The following is a 24,532-nucleotide window of genomic DNA, read 5'->3' as shown; positions in this document are numbered from 1 at the left end:
AGCCTTTTCGTGGAGCCTATCTACAAAAAGAAAGAGAGATATAGGAGGAAAGCTAGCAGGGCTGGATGGATCAAGTGAGAATTTTTTTTAGAATGGAGGAGATACAGGTGTGCTTGTAGGCAGTAGGGAAATAGCCAGTAGATGGAATGAATGAAGATTAATGAGAAACTCGGCATGATAGAGGGAGCAATCTGTGGGAGAAGATGGGAAGGAATGGGATCACTTGTGCATCTAGAGGGTTACTTGGGTGGGGAAAAGGATCCATCTCATTGTGGGACACAGGGATAAGAGAGAACATAGTGGCAGAAGGCATCTGGATGATACGAAAAGGAGAGGAGAATAAGAGGGAGCTCTCAGCAAATGGCCTCAATTTTTTCAGTGAAATGTTAAAGCTCTCCGCTGAATGGGTTGGGGAAGAGGAAGTCATGGAAGATTTGAGGAGCAGTTAAAAGGCTTGGAAAAGCCACTGTTGTTGAGTGAGTGGGATAGTGAACTGATTAGGGAGGTGTAGAAGTATCACTTTGCCTGAGTGGACAAATTATAGTGGACTCAGGTGAGGAGGTGGGGAGAGTCTTCCAACTTTCCAGGGTCACCCTGGCCCCCAAGCTCAGAGCCCCCACACCTCTGGTTGTTAGGAAAATGTAAGGAGACTGGGAGAGAAAATCTTCCAGGGAAAACAGGTCCTGAAGATCAGAGAAGCAGAAGTATTTGCAGGAAGGCATAACTCTAGAACAGAGATTCAGAAGTTGGTTCCTTCTCCTGCCTTCTCTCACTTGAATTACCCTGATATCACCCTATGAATTACCCTATTTCATCCCTCATTGATGAGCTCCTAGGACTGGGGAAGCATTTCCACCTCCTTATAGCAGCATTAGCCCTGCAAGAGACCCAGGACTTCCCACCCTCCTGCCCAATCACCAGGCTCTGTAGAGACTCAATACTACAAGAGCTTTTTCTTTCCGTCTTTGATCTCCTGGGTATATATATGCCCAGAGGTAAGATTTTTGTGTCAGAGGGTATGAACAGTTAAATGACTTTTCTCCCATAATTTAAAACTTTTCCAGAAGGTTTGAACCAATTCACAGTTCCATCAACAGTATATTAGTGTGCCCATCTTTCTTTCCCCAGACTTTCTAACTGTTTCTATCTTTTATCATCTTTTTTCCAATATGAGACTAGTTTTGTCTTTATTATTATGGTTGCATTAGGTAAAAATTGCCATTAAGTGTAAACTGCTTCAAAATATATAGTACTATCAAATATTCTGTTTGTAAAATAATTGTTTTGGAATATATTCACAAACCTGTAAGCAGTCTAGACATTTCTGGTTTTCATGACAAGTTATAACCAAACATCATTTTATTTGTCATACTCAGAAAACAGGAGGTATTCTTCAGTAGTGTGGGGTCAGGGATCCCCAGAACTTGAACTTCCCACCTTTGCCTCATTGATTGTGATACTCTATAGATAAATCATGAACATCATCATCAATGCTAATGAGTATCAAACCTAAACTAACAAGGTGCTGATCTCTGTCTCTCTGTCTCTCCCTGTCTCTGTCTCTCTGTCTCTCTCTTTCTCCCTGTCTTTCACCTTAACTCTCCCTGTTACTGCGTTCACACATACCCAAGTTTTTAAATCCTACCATTTCCTCAAGCTCTCATCTTATCTCTCCTCTCTTTCTCAGACTCTAAGAAAAAGTTCTCTACACTCATTGTCTCTACTCTTTTCACTCACTCTCAACCCTTTGCAGTCTGGCTAGTGGCCTCATCACTCAACTGAAACTGCTGTCTCTAAAGTTACTAATGATATTTTAATTGTCAAATCTGATGGTCTTTTCTCAGTCCTCATCCTTGTCAACCTACCTGCAGATCATAGCTTACCTCTCCTCCTGGATACTCTATCCTCTCTGGAAGGAGATACTACTCTCTCCTGGTTCTCCTCCTACCTGTCTAACCACTCATCAGCCTCCTTTCCTCACATATCTTCATAACTGTGAGTTGTCCTAAAGGTTCTTAGTTGATCCCCGGATCTATTCTTCTCTCGACGTACTTTCCTCTTGGTGACTCATTAGCTCCCATAGGTTTAATTATCTTCTCTATGTAGATGGCTCACAGATCTATATATCCATCCCCAGTCTTTTCCCTGAGCTTTGATCCCATATCACCAATTACCTTTTGGACATTTTAAACTAGATGTCCTGGAAACAAAGCAACTCAACATGTCCAAAACAGAACTCATTATTTCCCAGCCCACTCCTCTTCCGAACACCCCTATTTCTATTTCTATTTCACCATCCTTCCACTGTTCCAGGTACATAACTTCAGTGGTACCCTCTACTCCTCACTTTCCCTTACTCATCAAAACAATCAGTTGTCAAATCTTGCCATTTCTACCTCTGCAAAATCTCTTATATATGATTCCTTCTCTCTACTCACATAGTTACTACCTTAGTTCCGCCCTCATCGCCTCTGCCCAAGACTATAGCAACAGCCTCCGGATTGGTTTCCCTGCCCCAAGTCTCTCTTCAGTCCAGTCCATCCTCCACACAGATCTGGCTGTGTCACTTCTCTATTCAATAACCTCCAGTGGCTTCCTATTGCCTCTAGAACTCTCTTGCATAGCTTTTTTAAAAATTATTTGGGTTTTTTGGTTGCTGGGTTTAACTAGTTGGAAGTAGGTAGGTACTCAGTGGATAGAGTGCTGAACTAGGAATCAGAAAGATCTGAGTTCAAATCTGACCTCAGACACAAACTAGCTGTGTGACCGTGGGCAAGTCAGTTAACCCCAATTGCCTCCAAAAATAAAATAATAATAATAATATTTTATTTTTCCCCAGTTACACATAAAGACAATTTTTAACATTCTTTCTTTTAATTGTGAGTTCCAGATTTTCTCTTTCCCTCCGTCCCTCACTTCCCCCTCCCTGAAACAGTAAGAAATTCAACATGGGTTATGCATGTTCAATCATTGCACAGATTTTAAAGACCTTCATAACCTTGCCCCAAGTCGTCTTTCTACTCTCATTGTACATTATTTCCTCTCCCGTACTCTATGAACTCACACTAGCCTTATTTCCTACATAAGATATTCCATCTCCCATCTCCAAGTCTTTGCTATGGCTGTCCTCCATGCTTTTGAAAGTAGTCTCTCCTCATTTCCCCTTCTGAATCGTGACAGAAAACGAAGTAGGAAAAACTGCTCTGCACATTGAAAAGGAGATGTTCAACTTATTTCAAGTTACAGATAACTGGTACAAGACTAAATATCATAGCATCATGTTTAATCTCAAGGATCCAAAAAATCTGGTTTGTGTGGTCCTTGATTATTGGAATATGTTCAGTCATATCTCACTCTTCATGACCCTATTTGGGGTTTTCTTGGCAAACATACTGGAACAATTTGCCATTTCCTTCTCTAGCTCATTTGACAGATAAGGAAGCTGAGGCAAACATGGTCAAGCGACTTACCCAGGGTCACACAGCTAGGAAGTGTCTGAAGCCAGATGTGAACTCAGGAAGGGGAGTGTTTCTGACTCCAGAGCCAGTGCTCTATCCCCTGCACCACCTAGCCTTTCCTGATTGCTTCAGCTGCCAGTGCCTTCTCTCCTGAGCTTCCTGATATTTACCCACACTGTACTTATTTTCCTCATGTTTATTCTATATGTGCATAGTAGGTCCTTGTTGTCTCCCCTATTAGAATGCATACTCTTTGTTTGATGATGTTCTCACATCGCTTCCCTTGGACACTCAGCTTTCTGAGCCTGCTCTCTCCTGAGTGTGCTGTCTCCTTATGATTTAGTCGTTCCATCACAAGAAGCCACATTGGATAAGGGAAGGGAGAGAAATCCTATCCTCTCTGCTCCCAAGAAGAGCTGGGTTCAAGTGTCACCTCCAATGGGTACTGGCTGTGTGGCCCTGGACAAGTCACTTCATCTACTAGCACCCTCAGGCAACTCTAAAAATCTAAAAATTTCTGAATAGTTACTACACTGCATGAGTAGAAGAGGTTTCCTAAACCAGTGAAATGACAGGTCCCAAACAAAGACCTTCCCCTGTTTCCTTTCCCTAAACCCAGAATCCTACTGACACAAATAGCTAACATTTATATAGCACTTCATATTCATTATCCAGTGGAATCGTTTCCTCAAGAGCAGGGATGATTGCATTTCTGTCTTTGTATCCCCAGTGCTCAGCACTGCCTGATAAATAGTAGGGCTTAATAAATGCTGGTTGAACTGAAACAGATGATCTCTTTTGACCCTTGCAACAATCTGAGGGAGGTAAAATGGGAATAATTAGCCCCATTTTTCAGGTGAGAAGATAGAGGTTTTTCAAAGGGATTTACCAAAGTTCACAACTCACTTTCCCTCTCTGGAGCTCAGTTTTATCATCTGTAAAGTGAGGGGATTGAACTAGATGATCTTTACAGTTCTTTCAGGCTCCAAAATTTAACACCAGATGATGATGAAGCAAAGACGTGAACTCAAATCGCTGGGCTCCTCCCATCAAGATTACAATCTAATAGTTGAGGAAGAAGGCAAAGGGAATGGTGATTTAATGGCAAGGATGCTAGATATGGAATCCAAAGGCCTGGATCATGTCCCGGTTCTGCCATTTATTGAACAAATGACTTAACCTTTCACTTTCAGTTTACTCACTTGTAAAATGAGGACAATAATTAATACCTACTTCACAATGAGGTTGTTGTGAGGATCAACCAAGATAACGTATTAAAAATGCTATGATAAAATAATACATAAATATCAGTTATAGGATTACACCAGGAGAGAAATAAGAATATAAGTGAATAAAACAAGCATAGGGCCAATCAAATGGGATGGACAAAGGTCACTGCAGTTCAGAGAAGAGAGAGGAAGATCACTGAAGACCAGATTAACAAGAAGACTTTCTGGAGGAGGTGAGCCTTAAGCTGGGCCTTGAAGGAAGGACTTAGAGCTTAGAGGAAAGAAGGAAAGGTATGCCAGGTGATAGTAATGGTTTGCACAAAGGCATGGGGGTGGGAAAATCAGTAGATCAATTTGGATGAGATATAAGATTCAGAAGACACAATAGGTATTTGTGGAGGCAGTGAGTAGATTAGATTGGAAAGGTAAATTGGGCTCGGATTGGAGAAAGTCTTGAAGGCAGGCTAAGGAATTCAGAAAGGCCATCCTTTTTCCTAGAAACAATGAAAAGTTATTGAAAGTTTTCACTGCGTTGGGGTGGAGTGGGGGGGTGTTGAGAAGAGGGGGAATGACACGTACAAAGTAGTGTTTTTGAAAGATGACCCTGGTAATGGTGTACAGAATGAGTTGTCAGGAAGAAGAAGAAGATTAGAGACTGGGGAACCATTTTAGGATGTTTCACCTTCTGCAGAATGTTAATGAGAAAGAAATTCCCACTTCCCTGAGGTGGTGGACGGAGTCCCTTCCATTTAGGCTAGGGCTGCAGTTCCAAAACAAAAGGAGAATGAGTTACTCCCCCAGCCTAAGCAAGGTCATGGAGGGTGTAGGGGAGCAACTGTAAATGGAAGAGATTGGGGTGGGGGGGGAGAAGCAACACTGGAATGGAACGGAAAATCTCCAGCTCCCTGTTAATCTCTTGTCTAGCCCAGCTGCCTTCAACTGACAAATCAGATTAACCAGCAGCTGTTCCCTGGGCCTGGGGACAGAGATGGGGACGGTGTGGGGGAGGAGTCAAGTTGGATTGAATGATATATTTAGGAAGGCTGCCACTGGACTATGGCAGGGCCAAATTGCCCAACTACTGCTCTAGCCGATGGGGAGGGGTCTCAAAAAATCTTACTATGCATGAGCTGGAAGGAAGATCATCTGGTTCAATTCCTTCATTTTACGGATGAGGAAACTGAGCCCCAGAGATATAAAGGAACTAGGCCTCATTCAACATAAATCACAGATTAGGAACAAAGAGAGGGGGCCACATCACCAGTGGGGAGTGGCAAGGAGTCTGTGCAGTGGGGGGGTGGGGGGGCATTCCTCCCAGTATTAAAGATGGGAGGAGAGGGAGGAAAAAAGAGCATAGGGCTGGCTCTCTCTCTGTAAAGGCAGGTCTAAGGAATATAATTGGAAACCTGCCTTAAAATGTCCTGCACCTCCAACCTACCCGTCCTAAAATTCCTATCATTACTGAAGTGGTTTCCACCTTGCAGCCCTGGAGTATGGAATAATCACCTGGGGGCCAGGAATCCATATATTCACCAAAAGATGTCATTTTGATCTTTAATGCCAACAAAATAGTCAACATGACTCAGTATAATCTATCAGTCAATCAATCTACAAGAATTTATTTATAATAAATATGAAAACATATCCACTGTAAATTGAATAGATCATTGTATTACCTTTTTTTTTTGCAGATGCTGTTACAAATATCATAGCTCTAAAATGGAAGGGTCCTTAGAGGTCATCTGGTCCAACCCCCTCATTTTATAGACTCTGAGGCCAAAAGAGTTTAAGTGACTTGGTCAAGGTCACATAGTAAATGGCAGAGGCAGAATGCAGATTTGTTTATTGATTCATAGTCATGTTTCGTCAGGAAACTAGCGAGCATTAATTGCCTGCTATGTGCCAGGCACTGTGCTAATCACTGAGAATACAAAGAGATAAACAAAAACAGTCCCTGGTCTCAAGGAGCTCAAGTCTAATGGGGGCAACAATGTGCAAACAACAATATACAAATAAGACATATACAGGATAAATCGAGGGTCCTCTCAGAGGGAAGGAACTAAGATTAAGGAAGACCATGGAAGTCTTCTTGTAGAAGGTGGGGCTTGAAGGGAGATAGGGGAGTCAAGAGGTGGAGATGAGCAAGGAGAGGGCTCCAGGTATACATGGGAGACAGCCAGTGAAAATGCCCAGATTCCCCAGATGGAGAGTTGTTACATGGAACAGCAAAGAGGCAGTGTCATCGGATCAAGGAGTACATGGAGGGGAGGAAGGTATAGGAAGACTAGAAAGATAGGAGGGGACTAGTTTATGAAGGGCTTTAAAAGCCAAATAGAAGATTTTCTATTTGATCCTGGAGGCAATAGGGAGCCACTGGAGTTTATTGAATAGGGAGGTGAGATAGTCAGACTTATGCATGCTGAATGGAGTGTGGAGGGATATGGATCAGGGAAACCAACCAGGAGGCTAATGTAATAATCCAGGTATAAGGCGATAAGGGCCTGCATCAGGGTGGTGACAATGTCAGAAGAGAAAAGAAGACATGGATGAGATGGTGTGAAACAAGAGGACTTGACAACCAATTGGATGTGGGGCAGTGAAAGTGAAGAGTCCAGGATGATGCCCAGATTGTGGGCCTGAGTGACGGGGAGGACAGTGGTATCCACAGCAGTAAAAAGGAAGGTAGAAAGAGGGAAAGGTTTGGAGGAAAAGGGAGAGCTCAGTTATGGACATGTTGAATTTTAAGACGTCTACTGTTCTAGAATATCTAAGAGGCAGTTAGAGATGTGAGACTGGAGGTCAGAAGTGAGGTTAGGACTAGATAAGTCATCTGGGTAGAATGATCATTGAAACCATGGGAGCTGATGTGATCACCAAAGTATAGTGGAGATGAGAAGAGGACTCTGGACAGAACCTTGGGTGACATCTATTGTTAATAAGCATGACAAAGATGAAAACTGAGAAAAAGACATTGAGAAGAAATGATCAGACAGACAGTAGAAAACTAGAGGAAAGTAATATAGCGGTGTGCTGGAGTCAGCTTGCACCAGCATCTAAGTGCCAATTGCTAAATTCTCAGTGTGAGCATTTATGCCTTGGAAATCAGCAAACACTGTAAGTCAGTGCTTGATTTATTAGTTTGTTGTTTTGTTTTGTCTGGACTTAAGAAAGGGATGGAGATAATATTAATAATGCCACTTAAACCTAAAAGCGTATCATGGATACTTTTTTTCTGCAGAGCTGGTTGTTAAACATTTACCAACACACGCTTGGAACAGTATTATGAAAACTTAGAAGAGAGTATCAAGGAGAAGAGGGTGATCATATCATTAAAGGCCAGTAGATTTGACTACTAAGAGATCATTGGTAACTGGAGAATGAAGTTTGTGTTGAATGACAGAAGTCAGATTGCAGAGTTAAAAAAATAGTGAGAGGGAAGGAAGTGAAGGCACCTATAGGAGATAGGCACAAAAAGGAGGAGAGATCTAGGAGGACAGCTAGTGGGAAGAGACAGATCAAGTGAAGGTTTTTTGAGGATGAGCGAGATAATGTTTTTAGGAAATAGGGAAGCAACCAGTAATCAGAAAGAAATTGGAGATTAGTGAGAGAAGGGTTGACAGGGTAATCTGCTGGAGAAGATGGGTTGGAATGAGATCACCTGTACATTTGGAGCAGTTTGCCTTTGCAAAGAGATGACTACTTCTTTGTGTGAGATATGGGTGAAGGAAGAGATAATGGCAAAATGCATCTGCACGATGTGAAATGAGGAAGAGAGGACAAGAGAGAGGTCTCTGGGAAAGGCTTCAACTTTTTCAACGAAATATGAAATATGGTTCTTAGTTGAAAAGGAGGTGGGGAAGCCCGGAGAGGCTTGAGAAGGGATTAAAAAAAAGTGAGCACAGTTAATAATGAGTAGGAACTAAAGCAATGGAAGGGTTTAGAAAGGAAAGATCTTTAGTAGGATAAAAAGGCAAGCAACTTGAGAAAAGAGGACAGTGTAGAGGTGAACTGGGGTAAGGAAGAGAATGTGGCCATGTTTTCCAGATGGCCTGGGAAAGAACTGAGAGGTGGAGGAATTGGAGGTCAAGATGAAGGTGAAAAACAAGGTTTGGATTTACAAAGCAGAAAGAAAGGTAGAATGACAGATTATGATCAGATAAAGTAAATTCAGAGTTCATAAGCATGTATGTGGAGCACTTGAGGGTGACAGCAAAATCAAAGGTATAGCCATCTTTGTGGGTAGCTAGGGTAGGGTGAAGGAGTAGGTCATGGGGGAAATAAGTAAATTGAGCATTTGAGAGATCAGAGTATTTGAAGGAATAATATTTATGTGAGTAGGAGTTGGGATGTAAAGAAAGACTGTGAAGCAAGCACTAAACTCACTTAGAAGGAAAGAGAGTGTCCTAACAGTCTGTAAACAACAACTACCAGAATCTTGTTTGGGTAATAAATATGGATTGAATTAACCTCAAAGGAAGAGAAGTCACTGAGTGATGGCCGTAGCGGTGTGGAGCAAAGAGTAATCCAATTCCCCGACCCTGACCTGTATGTCAGGGGGTATGAGTGAAAATGAAAAGAGTCCCCAGTGAAGTTGTGCAGCAGGAGGGAGCATCAGGGAGTGTAAGAAGAAGGAGGGAATAAGAAAGGAAAAGGTTTAGGATATGATCCCGTTTATTTCTTATGGAGCAAGCATTGCAGAGAGCACAGTGGAAAACAATAAAAATAATAAAACCTGCCTTACCTTCAATTCAACTCAATTCAATTCAACAAACACTTATTAAAATCCTATTACGTATGAACTACTATGACAAAAAGGAAAAAAGTCTCAAATCTGAGGCCTCAGATGCTTCCTAGCTGTGTGACCCTGGACAAGTCACTTAGCCTTGTTTGCCTCAGCTTCCTCATCTGTAAAATGAGGTGGAGAAGGAAATAGCAAACCACTCTGGTATCTTTGCCAAGAAAACCCCAAATGGGATCACAAAGAGTCAAACAAGACTGAAAACAACTAAAACAACAAGTATGTATAAAGCGCTTAACAAGCCCTAGATCAATGTCGATAAATATCATCATTATCATTATTATTATTATTAGGACCATGGATCTGAAGGTGGAAAGGGCCTCAGCCAACTTAGTCCAACAAACTCGTTTTATAGTTAAGGAAATTGAGACTGGAAAGGTTAAGTGGTTTGTCCAAGGTCACACAGATAGAAAGCATCAAAGTGGGGGCAGGGGGAGTTTCAGCCCAGGTTCTTTGACTTCCCAGCACTTTGACTTCTCTTTGCACAGCAGCAATTCTCCTGATTCAGTTGGACAGAAAGCTTCTATTGAATATTAAGGATTCTATTGAATATTAAGGAGCCCCTATGTTGATTTTTTTAATTTGGAGGGTATGCCTGAGCTAAAAGCTAGAGATAGAACTGCACAAAAGAGGAAGAAAAGTACCTGGGCAACCAGATCATATTTCCTCCCCAGCTTTTCTCTATAAACCACAGCAACCTTCTCATCCTAGAAGTTCACTTCATCCCAGGCCTTCTGACTTTGGAAGGACATTGTGACTATGAGGGTCCTTCTTCTATTTTGTCAGTTCCTTTTAGAACCTTCATTTTAAGGAAAGTGCCCAGGCCAGCCACATTTTCATTCCTCTCTGGGCTTCACTCCTGATCCTGTGGACTTTCTCAGCCATGCCCCTGATCCAGTATCTTCTCCCTCCCATTTTCTCCTCCATTCCACTTTGAGCTCCCTCATTAGAATGTAAGCTCCTTGAGGGCAGAGACTGTTTTGTCTTTCAGCTTGTATTTGTATTCCCAATATTAGCCTAATGCCTGGTACATAGTAAGTGCTTAATAAATGCTTGTTGACTTGTTGAGTAGTATAAGGTTTCCTTCATAAATACCATAAGTGCTACAGGTTCTTTTACTCCCAGGTTCTAGTCTCATTATCTCATTGAAAAAAAAAATCATCATTTCCTCTTAGATCTACATGTTCTTTGTAAATAACCTCAGCCTCAAGTTTACATTTAAATAAAAAGTTTAATTAGATTGGTGAAAGTATGGCAAAAAAAAAAATCATGATGCATTAGACACATGTGTCACAAGATACAGTATCCTAGTGACTTCTCCAGCTTCAACACCCCCTTTCAGGTCAAACATATTTCTCACTCTTCAATCTCCCAAGATGCAAGAGAGAAACAATCCAGAAGTTCAGAGGCTTATAATCAACCTCCTGTCTCCCAGTAAAGCAGGAATGAATTTTTAAAAAATTCTTATTATAAAGGATGACTTGCAGATAGAGGAAGGAGGGAACTATTTCAAAACAAATGTGATATTAAAGATTAAATATGTTGATGAAAATAAGATCTTTTAAAAATTTTTGTTTTAAGGAATGAGACACCAGTTAATTCACAACAGGTTGTCCACACTTGATTTAAGAAATTTTGGTGATTCTCTAATCATATCTGCATGGGGGAACCACATCACAGTATCTTCCAATTCCACAGACCCATGGCTTCCAAATCCCAGAAACCCCACCTTGCCTCTGTCTGGCTTATACAACTGCCTAGCCCTGCAACCCCAGTACTGCTCTCATGTTCCAAAGGCAAAATCATGAGGCACCTGACTTTCACAAATCTAACAATAACATACCAAGAAAGATACCAGTGTGCCTGAGTTACGGCCCAGGCTACCATGTTTTCCACTTTCCTTTCTCCTTCAAATTCTGTGCTACTCTTGCATCTTGCATCACATCTACAAGCCATACTGATACTGAAACCAAAGTGTCCCAGCATTGGCAATTCCTTTGGAAACATTATGTCCCCAAAAGCATTCTCTACATAGAGAAAATAAGAAAAAAAATTCACAACTAAGGGAGTTTATATGCAGTGCCTTTGTTGCAGCCACAAAATATAGGTTTACCAAAGGATCCAGCATTATCATGAGTTGGCATGGAAAAAAAATTAATCATTTGGTATCCAACCTTCTGATGAGGGCCTCTCTGATGAACCTAGTTAGATTAATCCTCAGAAGATAAATATGCAGGCTAGTCTAATGCTGAACTTTAAAAAAAAATTCAAAGGGCATTTTCTGCTTGGTCACAGAATCACAGATTTAGAACTGGAAGGGACCTTAAAGGTTTTTTAGTCCAACACCCTCATTTTAGGAAAATAAAATCCAAAGAGGTCAAAATATTTCCTCAGGGTCACCTAGAGAAAAAGCAGCAAAGCTATGATCCAAACCTAGGTCTTTTTAATTCTAAATCCAGCCCTTCTAACCAACACACCACACTTTTTGTAGCCTTTTGGTATAGCTCTCATCTCCATTCTGTAACAAGGCATTAAGGGAAGATGAAGGTCAAAGTGTTATCATCATGGATAGGGTTACAAATCTCCAACCTCCTTCAAGAATCAGTTCTGATGTCATCTCCTTCAGGAGGCCTTTCCTCAGCCCTCCAGTTCTTAATGCTCTCTCCCTCTTGAAATTACTTTGCACAGAGGCAGCTAGGTGGCACAGTGGATAGAGCACCAGCCCTGGAGTCAGGAGGACCTGAGTTCAAATCCGGCCTCTGATATATAATACTCACTAGCTGTGTGACTCTGGGCAAGTCACTTAACCCCAACTGCCCCACCCAAAAAAAAAAATTACTTTGCCTATACTTATCTGTGTACATCTGTATTCCCCTTCTCCCCTGCCCCAGTAGAATATCATTTCCCTGAGGGGAGAAATGTTTCATCTTTGTATTTGTACACCTGGCATAGATGCCTTGCACATAAATAAATATTTGTTGACTTGCACTGAATTGAATGAAGGGGATGAGCAGTAGGAGCCTGACAATGACAAAGAAGACTGAAAGAGAAGGTGCTGTGCTATTTGGAAGCAACAAATTCCAGATGTGCACCCCTTTAATGGCCATGGTCAGAGCTGGATCATAGGATTTAGAACAGAAAGAGCCATTAGAGATTATCTAGTCGGACCTCATTTTACAAAGGAGGAAACTGGCCCTGAGTGATTCTTCTGTCTTCCCAATCCATCCTCTTCTGCACACATCTATTCCTTTTGATTTAGTCATTCCAAGCTCACACAATCCATATCTTCTCCATGCTACATAACGGTTCACTTCTCTTGGATCTAATCACCAGAGAAAGACCACAAGCACATCCGGGTACTAGTAATATTGTTATGTTGCTATGGAGACATCATTATGGAAAATGCATATTCAACTATCTTCATCACACCCTTCCCCTTTGAAGCTATACTTTAAAGTGTGCATGAGAAGTCTGCAAATGAAAACCAATAGCCTAAGCTTCTCAGATTAAAAGAAACTGGTCACCTCCTGAACTTAAGGTTTGTTTCACCAATGAAACAGAAAATTAATCTAGCGGTCTATATTTGGTCTTGGGTTCTTTTGCACAGTTTATGAAAGCTAGCGCCTACCCTTTCCTGGCCTTTCTAGCTCTAGTCCCCATCTCAGCTCTATCTCCCACTATTAAAGATGGAAATTCCTCCTCTCTCCTTATCCATATCTGCATGATAAGTAAACATATCAAAAAGCCAGGGATTCATTGGGAAACAAATTTTACCACAGGAGCAATAATATATGAGTAAAAGTATATATCTGGGAAAAGAACAAAGCTTTCTGTGCCTAGCTGTCTCTTAAATAGTCTAGCAAAGACCCTGAAAGCAAGGAAAGGGAGTTTATACCAGACAGGAAAATTTGGCTTCTACATGGGAGAAAGGAAGGAGAAGACAGCCACCATCCTCCCCTCACTGCTCACTCTGCAGGTTCAGTTTATGCTCAGAATGTCCTCCTTTTTCCCTTCTCCAGATTATCATTCTACCCATACTGACCCAAACTCTAGCAGTTCGGATGGCTCCTCCACAGGGCAGACACATTGCGATGATGCCTACTAGCTCATATTATAATTTCTTCCTTTCCCCACGCCTGATCAACCTCAAGGTTAGGGGCATGACCCCATAACTTAAAGACTGCTGGGTAAACCACCCAATGAACAGTTTGGTTCCCCTTTCCCCACCAATTTCTGAATGCATTGCCCCTATGAGTGGGGCCAAAAGATAGGATACATTCCTTCCCTGGGGCAAAGATTTTTCAGTCCTTTGCAAAATCAACCTTTTTTGGTTTACTCAAAATCTGCAAATGCGCAACACAAGCAACATAACAAACATCAACTCTTTTAAAAGAACAAGAATGATTATACCAGCGTCCTAAGTAATCATCTCATCATACCATTCATAGCAAAAATGTATGAATAGTACATACAATAGGCAAAGGACAGAACTATTCTTCCTATTCACCACCAACTTAGGAATTCCCAGTCATTCCACACAAATACTCATTTCCACCACACTAAGGCCAGTTTCCAACCTCTAAGACGGCAACCACCTGCTCTTTGGGCCAGGCATCACTGTCTCTCAAGATTCTCTTTAACTTCTCTGAGCTTAGGCATATGGTTTTGCCTGAGTATTTCCAGAGAGGACATAGGAGGCCAGCCACAGTACATAGCAGAACCCTGCCCCTGACCACACCTGACTCATCCTCCAACTACATTACTCATGTGTTTTCAGACATAAAGGGAAAACATGAGTGATGAATTTTTGAAAATGTTGAAGCCCTTGAGGGTTTAGTAATCAAGAAACAGCGTCACCCTTTCTTCAATAGTATCCTACTCCCAGGAATCTTGGTCATTGTATCTGTGAGGCAGAAATACAACAGTTTCTGCAAATATTCCTACGTGTAGGCAAAACAGAAAACCAGAAAGAGTATGATCATCTGGGAGAAATTAGTCCATGTTGTATGACTGCAGAATGAGTATTTTGGAAGGAGGAAGAGGAGGAGAGCTGAGTGGAATTTCTGGGTGGCAGAGCAGTGCTGCTCTGGGGAGGTTGTTTACCTGGATGGCCTTCATCCCTTGAGTCTCTGTATCCTTATATCCAAGGAAACCATTTTAAACTTTTAGCTGAAAAATTTAGCAGTGAGGCATGAGGATGCTATTTGTTTCACAGCAAGGTCAGTGACAGCTATGTCTTTGACATCTCATGAACCCTTTCCTATTTATTGTCTTAAGTGTACCCACGTTAGACAGAGATCACAGGACCCTGGCACAGAGGTTACAGAACACAGAGGCATGGCTAGGAAATATAAGTTCTCTTGGAGGCAATTCAATAAACATGAATCTGAGTGCTTACTACAAAAAAAACTATATAGTTCCTACCCTCAAGACACTTATAGTCAAATAGGGAGAATACAACATGCACACAATAGATACGATAGAAGGTAGAATATAAGAGGGGCAAAGGAGTGCTATAGAAAAAGCACTCTGGCATAGATTGAGCAGGGTGAGATAACTTTCAGCTGTGTAGTTGAGGAAACCCATCCTAGAGGAGATATCACCTGAGATGGGCCTTGAAAGAAAAGAAGGATTTCAACAAGCAGAGGGAGTACATTAAAGGAATAGAGGCCAGTTTATGCCGCCAAAGGCAGGAATGGGCAGGAAAAGGTCAATAGTCAAATTCAGCTAGAACCAAGACTTTGTGAAGAAGAACAGATTATAGATGCCTTGAAAATTAGGCTAAGCAATTTATATTTTATTGAGCAGACAACAGGAAGCCACTGGAGGTGTTTGAGCGACAGAGTGACATGGTCACACCTGTGCCTTAGGAAGATTGTTTTGGCAGCTGTGTGAAGCTCAGATTGGAGAGAGGAGAAACGAAAGGTAGGAAAACCAACTAAGGAGCTGTTATAGTTCAGATGAGAAGCAGTGAGCACCTAAAGTAGTATGATAGCACCTAATAACTCCATTTGAACAAAGCTTACAACAAAGGAAATTTCTGCTAAATGAATCCTATTTTTCCAATAACATCTACTATCCAATGGGAAGTGTATTCTCCTGTGTATAGGAACAAGAGCCTGAGAACATAACCTATGGCACCATGGTTATTATAAATAGTAAGACAGCTTCCATGGGAAAATGTATCACCACCCACGTGACCATGGGCCATCTCTTGGCACTAAGCCTTCTTTATTCTGTTTCCATATGATATCTGGCCTGGCCTAAGTAGGGTGCAGAGATCTGCCACTGTCCTGCCACCTGCCAGGGCCAGCTTTGTGAGTAAGCTCCCCCTACCATAAAACCTATTTACAACCATGCTGGCATGGACTGCCCCTCTTTCTTTGGTATCTCAGTATCCTCTCAGAAGTGGCACCATCCCTCTAGATGGTCTGTATTGATACATCCCCTGGGGGAAAAATAAATGGTCCTTGAATGTAATTAAATGACATTTTTAAAAATATTTTATTTTTCCCCAATTACATGTAAAAACAATTTTTAACATCAATTGGGTTTTTTTTAAGTTTTGAGTTCCAAATTCTTCCCTTTCCCCTCCCTGAGACGTAAACAATCTGATATAGGTTATACATGTGCAATACGTAAAACGTTTCCAAATTAGTTATTAAATGACATTTAAAATGCAACAAAACTCACAAATTAAAGAAGAAATTTTAAAAGTAAAGAAGAAATCATTGTTTTCTTATAAGACTTTGACAATGCTCAGAACGATAACTACAGTGAGAGAATTGGGGCTATTCTCTTGTAGGATGAAATTTAGAGGGCATTAAAAGTACCTGTCCTTCAGCAGGTAGAAACTACTGAGCTTCCTAAGTATCTTGTTAGCAAGGATGGTTAATTAAAATAAGAAGCTACAAATGGCATGCTTCCTGTTCCAGGAGACCACACCCTAGTTGAGACCCTCCTTCCCCCAATTGTGTCCTGTGGTCTTTCTGCTTCCCTTCATTGCCTCTCTGCTGAATTTGTCTTAAAAGTTGATTTGAGGGCACATTTTGTACCATTTGCCTCAGGTGTAAAAATTGTTTGCTGAGGCTCTGCCAATATTCAACATATTTATAATTCATCAGTTCTGTGGGGTGTTTATTTTATTTCAATGGGATATTTATCAAGCACCTTCTTTTTTAATTTAATTTAATTTTATTTTATTTTTCATTAATAAATTTATTTATTTTTAGTTTTCAAGATTTACTTCCACAAGATTTTGAGTTCCAAATTTTCACCCCATCTCACCCCTCCCCCTACCCCAAGATAGCATGCATTCTGAATACCCCTTCCCCTAGTGTGCCTTGCCTTCTATCTCTCCCCCCCTTCTCTTATCCCCTTTCCCTTCTATTTTCCTGTAGGGCAAGATAGATTTCTGTACCCCATTTCCTGTATTTCTTATTTCCCAGTTGCATGTGAAAATATTTTTTTTAAACATGTGTTTTTAAAACTTTGGGTTTCAAATTTTCTCCCTCCCTCCCCACCCACCCTCATTGAAGAGGCAAGCAACTCAATATAGGTTATACATGTGCAGTTATGCAAAACACTTCCATAGTAGATGCTGTGAAAAACTAACTCTATTTCCCTTAATCCTATCCTGCCCTCTCCCATTTATCCTGTTCTTTCTTTTGACCCTGTCACTTCTCAGAAGTATTTGCTTCTGATTACCCCCTTTCCCAATCTGCCCTCCTCTCTAACATCCCTCTACTGTCTTGTCCCTTCCCCCCCCATTTTCCTGTAGGGTAAAACAGATTTTCATATCCAATTGAGTGTGTATGTTATTCCCTCCTTAAGTCAAATCCTATAAGAATAATATTCACTCATTCCCTCTCACCTTCCCCCATTTCCCCTCCCCTATAAGAGCCTTTTCTTTTCTGTTTTTTTTGTGAGATGTTCTACCTCTCTCTTTCTCCTTCTCCTAGTATAATCCTCTCTCACCCCTTAATTTTATTCTCCAGATATGACCCCTTCATCTTCAACTCACCCTGTGCCCTTTATCTATCTATCTATCTATCCATCTATTTATCTATCTATATACATACATATAATTTTTTCCCTCCCACTAATAATGACAAAGTTCTCATGAGTTACAAATATCATCTTTCCATGAAGGAATGTAAACAGTTCAACCTTAATAAGTCTCTTATGATTTCTCTTTCCTGTTTACCTCTTCACGTTCCACTTGAGTCTTGTATTTGAAAGTCAAATTTGCTATTCAGCTCTGGTCTTTTCATCAAGAATGCTTGAAAGTCCTCTATTTCACTGAATGACCATTTTTTCCCTTGAAGGATTATACTCAGTTTTGTTGGGTAGGTGATTCTTGGTTGTAATCCTATATTCTTTGCCCTCTGGAATATTATATTCCATGCCCTGCAGTCCCTTAATGTAGAAGCTGCTAAATCTTGTGTTATCCTGATTGTGTTTCCACAATATTTGAATTGTTTCTTTCTAGCTGCTTGCAATATCTTCTCCTTGACCTAGGAACTCTGGAATTTGGCTACAATATTCCTAGGAGTTTTCCTTTGGGGATCTCTTTCAGGAGGAGATTGGTGGATTCTTTCAATTTCTATTTTGCCCTCTGGTTCTAAAATATCAGGGCAGTTTTCTTTGATAATTTCTTGAAAGATGATGTCCAGGCTCTTTTTTTGATCATGGCTTTCATATAGTCCAATAATTTTTAAATTCTCTCTCCTGGATCTGTTTTCCAGGTCAGTTGTTTTTCCAATGAGATATTTCACATTGTTTTCTAATTTTTCATTCTTTTGGATTTGTTTTACAATGTCTTGATTTCTCAAAAAGTCACTAGCTTCCAATTGCTCTATTCTAATTTTTAAGGAAGTATTTTCTTCAGTGAGTTTTTGGGCTTCCTTTTCCATTTGGCAAATTTTGCTTTTTGGGGCATTCTTCTCCTCATTGGCTTTTTGGACCTCTTTTGCTATTTAGGTTAGGCTATTTTTTAAGGTGTTATTTTCTTCAGTATTTTTTTGGGTCTCCTTTAGCAAGCTGTTGACTTGTTTTTCATGATTTTCTTGCATCACTCTCATTTCTCTTCCCAGTTTTTCCTCTACTTCTCTTACTTGCTTCTCAAAATCCCTTTTGACCTCTTCCAAGGCCTGGGACTGATTCATATTCTTCTTGGAGGCTTTGGATGTAGGAGCTTTGACTTTGTTTTCTTCTTCTGGTTGTATGTTTTGATCTTCTTTGTCACCAAAGTAAGATAATATAGTCTGACTCTTTTTGCAATGCTTACTCATGATCCCGGTCAATTACCTGAGTCTGCTTCCAATGTGGAGAATGTACTGTCCCAAGCTTCAGGGGTTTTCTGCAGCTGTTTTCAGAGCTATTTCTAGGGACCCGTAAATTTTCAGTTCTTCCAAGGTGCTATGATCAAGGGGCGAGGTGTTTCCTCTCCACTGCCACAACAAGCTCCACTACACCAGCACTCCTTCTCACCCCTCAGAACTATGACCCAGATCAAAGCACGGACAAAGCAAGAGATTCCTGCCTCAGCTCTGGCAAAGAGATCCCTGCAATCCCCCTCTGATCAGCCACTCGATTCCCCCTTACAGCTGCCTGCGATTCAGTCCTCTGAGGCCTGTTCCAGGTTTGCTGCGGCCTGCACGCCCACACCACACTGTGCTCCTCTCCCCGTCCAACGCGATATACTTTTCTGATCAACCATTCAGGTTGTCTTGGGCTGGAAATTTGTTTCACTCTGTCTTTTTGTGGGTTCTGCTGCTTTAGAATTTGTTTAGAGCCATTTTTTAACAGGTATTTGGAGGGGTTTGGGGGAGAGCTCAAGCAAGTCACTGCTTTCACTCCGCCATCCTGACTCTGCCCCAACACTTGTCCAAGCACCTTCTTAATGCCCAACTATGAACCCAGCACTATGCCAGGAAGGCATGGGGGGTGAGGGGGAGAGGGAAGAGGAAATATTACATCAAATAGCGCTCCTGCTATTCAGTTGTCCCTGCACTCAGGTTGGCAAACTTGTTGCTTCATCTATCTGGGAACCAGGCCAGCAGGCTACTTTTTGCCCTTCCCACTACCCCATACCCCAATCAAGTACTTTCTTTTCTGTTGTCTTTCTCTATCAGAAGGTAAACAATTTGAGGGCAGAGCCTATCTTCATTGTACATACTTGTGTGTGTCCACATGTGTGATATATATGTGATATATACATATATATGGAGATATACACACATATATGTATATGTGTGTGTGTCCCCAGTCCCTAGCTTAAAGGGGGTGGGGGGAAAGGAATAAATATTTATATAGTGCCTATTGTGTGCCAGGTTCTTTATCTATTTATAAGGCAAAACACCCATGAAACAATTAATCAAGTGCTAAATTAAAGATAGTCTGGTGATAAAAAATATAATAGAGTCAGCCAATGTTGTGGATGGCCAAGGACCAATATCTGGTTGAGTACTCAAGGGATCTGAGCTTCACTCAGTGCCATTTAACATTTTTATCAGTGATTTGCATTAAAGCCTAGATGGCATCTCTATCAGATCTACAAGGTGGCACAAAGCTAGAAGGGATAGCTAATGCAATGGTTGGCAGTCAGGATTTAAAAAGAAATGAACAAGATAAATGTAAAGTCTTACCCTTGGTTTCAAGAAACAACAGATTCGTAAATTCAAGGTAGGGAAGGGATGAGCAGACAGCAGTTCATCTGAAAATTACATGGGGATTTTAGTGCACAGTAAGAGTAATATGAGCAAACAGTGTGAGATATAACAATAAAGGTGAGGTGCTGTGTGCAGAGTGTTGGATTTGGAGAAGGAGAACCTGGACTTTTACTACTTCTGACACTAGCACAAGTGTCTTATGTTGTGCAAGTCACTTGATGTCCATGAGAATCAGTTCCCTCATCTATTTTTATTGTTGTTGTTTCGTCATTTCAATCATATCCGACTCTTTATGACCCCATTTGGGGTTTTCTTGGCAAAGATACTGGAGTGGTTTACCATTTCCTTCTCCAGCTCATTTTACAGATGAGGAAACTGAGGCAAACAGGATGAAGTGACTTGCCCTGGGTCACACAGCTAGGAAGTGTGTGAGGCCAGATTTGAACTCAGGAAGTTGAGTCTCCCTGACTGCAGGCCCAGCACTCTATCCACTGTGCCACCTAGCTGCCCCATTAATCTATAAAATGGATATAATAATAAAACCTGTAGTACCTATCTCCAAGGGGTTTGATGAGGATCAAGCGAAACGATGTATATATAAAGCTCTTTGCAAACCAAAAAGACACATAGATACCAGTGTTCGTGCTGTGACTTCTCTCCTTCAAAAGATTGCTTTGCCTCAAGACCCAGAGTGATGATAGTTTAGAGACAAGAAGAAGAAAAAATAGAACACTGATGACTATTGCTATGTTTCCTCCTCCTTCCCCTCTAGGAAATGGTTCAGAAAATACTGAGGACATGCTCAAAATTGGATGAAAGTAAGCAAGCAGGCGGAAGAGATAGCAAGATTTTGTGCATCTATCTTCAGCAGGAACCAGACTGGTTGCCAGAGCAGGCTCCAAATGCCAGATGACCCAGGCCCAGAACAGAGCCAACTGAGGACCTACACAAAGGGGTGAATCTGAACTGGTTTGTAAAATGGAAAGTTTCTGAAGCTGCCCATGACGAGTGAGAAGGCTGGGAGATGCGCCCACCTTCCAGAACTCCCCAGTTTCTCCCTTGCTTTCACAATCCTAGTCTAAGACACAGAGTAGGGCCCTAGATAGCAGTAGTATCCCACCTGATTCCCATCCCATGACCTGTGGGTACAGGAGGAGGTAGTTCACAGATATGGTTGGATCATACATCAACGGAGTGTTGTGTTCGGTCCTGGGCACCACATTTTAGGAAGGGCTCTGATAAGCTAAAGAGTGTTCAGGGTTACCAGGATGAAAAAGGGTCTCAAGTTCATGTCATAACACAATTATTTGAAAGAACTGGGGAAGTTTAGCCCTGTGATTCCCAATGGGACATGATAATTGTTTTTAAATATTTGCAGGGCTACCATATGGAAGAGGTTCTGCTCAGTCCTAGAGAGTAGAACCAGCTGCAATAGGTGAACGTTTCAAAGGGACAAATTTGGGCTTGATGTCAGGAAAATTTTCCTGACAATTAGAGCTATGCCAAAGTAGGGGAGGCTGCCTCTAGAGGCGGTGGGTTCACCCCCTCTTGACTAGAAGCAGAGGCTGGCTGTCCACTGGTCAGTAATATTGTAGAGGCTGCTAGGTTGTGCTGAGTTCAAATTTGGCCTCAGATATTTACTAGCTGTGTGATCCTAAGCAGATCATTCAGCCTCTTTAGCGCTTTAGTTTCATCAGCTGGGCCCCCACTACTGTGTAGTATAGTGGAAAGAGATTTGTATTTGGAATAAGAGGACTTGGGTTCAAATCCTACATGTGGGGTGTGTGTGTGTGTCTGTGTGTGTGTGTGCGCGCACGCACGTGTGTGCGCGTGCGAGTGTGTGAAACCCGTGGGGTGACTCACTGGCTTCCTAGCTGTTGGTTCTTTATCTGACCTCTAAAGTCCCTTTCATCTCTAATTCTATGATCCTAAAATTTTTTTTAAAAATGCACGATGCTGAGATAAGGAGTTGATCAGGACTGAGCAGAAGGAATACTAAGCAGCAGTGAGGGCCCGGCCGAGATTGTGTAGCATGAATTTGTAGCACGTGAAACTGACTCAATTTCGTTATTTTCTCCAGCCACGCTCAGCGGCCCTGGAACACAAGCCAGAAATGAGATGGTGACAGTTACTGTAGGATGCGATTCCTAGTTTAAGGACAGCAGGAAGCTGAGGATTCTAAGGTAGCTTAGTGATCACCCTGAGCTCACTCTTCCAGAGCAAGGCTAGCTACATGTCCCCCTTGCAGTGCTAGGAGTTCTGTCCCTGAAAGGTTAGGGGGAGTTGTCTTTTTTCTAATGCTGTTGACTTAACCTTCTTAATGCAGTGTATTGCTTGAGGAAACTGAGGTACAGGGAAGTTGAATGACTTGCCAAAGGTCACACAGGGGGAAAGTGTCAGAGTTAGGGCTTGAACCCAGGGCTTCTGACTCCAAAGACACATGGCTATTGCTCAGCTTCCTGCTTAGATATCAAAGCCAATGAGCTACTCAAACAGTTCATCCTTCTTTTCGAAGGAGAGGACCCAATGACATCACAGGGTGATATCTTGACTCGTGTGTGAATTGGATTTAAGTGAGGCAGAGTTGCCTCACTCTCTTACAGAGTTATCAAAGTCCAGTGGTAGGACAAAAGTCACTCAATCGGCAATGACCTCAAATGCAGTGGATGACCTTGGCATCTTCAATGTCTGACAAAGCTCTGGGCACCGGATGGTGCCCACTTTAGCCACCTACATGGTCGTTGGAACAAATTGTTCTCATCCACCCTCACATGCGTGGGGTAGTCATCCCCCTAACTCACCAACAGATCTAAGGCCTCTTGGTTACTTCCAACTGGTTTTTAGCCTGTCTGCTGAGATGGTTTGCCGGGATGCAGCCGCTGCTTCTTGGAGCCACAGATGAAAGTTGGGTGACAGGTGAACACCAAAGGTGGATGAACCGTCCTTAAAAGGGCTCAGCAAGTTCTCACGCCAGAGGTATTAGTCCTCCCTGAATACCCCATACAGCATAAGTCCACAAAAAGCAATCTGCTTGTTCAGAAAGATCTATTTATAGATAGAAGGTATATTTACCTTCCTGAGCAAGTGTGAACCACAAAATGATGCTCCATAACTTGAAAAGGCTGTGGAAGACTGTGGGAAAGGGAAATGACAGACGGTTGCCCCCAAAGCATCTCCAAATTCAGTTTCCTTCCAGGGGGAAGAGTGCTAATTGAGTGCTTTATGTTACTCTATTAATTCATTGGTTCCTGTGAGTTCTTAGCATCTCATGAACTTACTGTGGCTGAAATAAAAGTTGTTCTAGACTCAATACCCATATTGTACATTGAGTTCTTCCTGTATGGGAGGTGGGGACCCTATTACTCCCATAATTTAGACATGAGCTCTACCTAAGCTTTATTTTAGATTTTCCTGGATTAACTCCAGTTGGGGACAAAGAGTCAAGGAGAAAAACTGACCTTTGTGGAGGTAAAATCCTAGGGTTGGCCCTTGGTCCATGTGAACCCAAAATTCGTTATCAAGGCCTGGACCACGGGTCAACTAACGCTTAGAATTTCACCCCTCAGCTCAGCCCATGCTGCCTAAGAAAGAGAACTGTTTTTTCACCTCAGGAATCATGTGACAGACCAGTTCCTGACCATTTTAGCAAACAATAGAATGAATGTAGCTTAAGTAGGATTCACAGGGGCGCCATCTATGGTCAAAGCAACATAACCAGAGGATTTCTACACTGTATGAGCCTTTCTGTTTTAGAGCCCTTACGGAAGAAAGGCAGAAGATCCATTTTTTTTTACCACTTTTCCTTCCTGACGAGTTTTCCAGGAACGTGCTGCTGGTAAGATCTGAGCAGTCTAAGCATTCCTAAGAATGATTACTTTGGGGTCTGGTTCCCCATCCCCCTGGTTGGGAATTCTGGAGAAGGGCAAGGTGGCACCAGCTGATAAAATACCTTTAAAAAAAAATTAAGCATATCTTGATAAACCTGACTTTTCAAAGGAACAATTCTGTTTAATATCAAACAATAAGCTCAAGACTAAAAGTAAAATTAAACATATGAAAATTAAAAGAGTAGGCTGACTTACATCATGTGACATAGCAGAAAGAACAAATGGTTTGGGGTCAAAGAACTTCGGCCGAAATCCTAGCTCTGCTGCTCTCCACCTGGGTGACAAGTCACTTCATTACTCAGGGCTTCAGTTTCTTCATCAGTAAAATAAGAAGTTGAATTTGACGACTAAGGACCCTTCTAGCTCTAAGACAGTGTGATCCTTTGCACATACAGCAGGAAGAGCACTGGATTCAGATTTAGAAGATGTCCGTAAAATCCTGGTTCTTCCACTTAATATCTGTATGACTTTAGGCAAGTCACTTCAC

This window comes from Vombatus ursinus, unplaced genomic scaffold (genome assembly GCF_900497805.2).
Source record: "Vombatus ursinus unplaced genomic scaffold, bare-nosed wombat genome assembly UNPS02009062.1, whole genome shotgun sequence".
NCBI lineage: Eukaryota > Metazoa > Chordata > Mammalia > Diprotodontia > Vombatidae > Vombatus > Vombatus ursinus.
The sequence above is the reverse complement of the archived record's forward strand: the minus strand, read 5'-3'. Positions refer to the sequence as shown.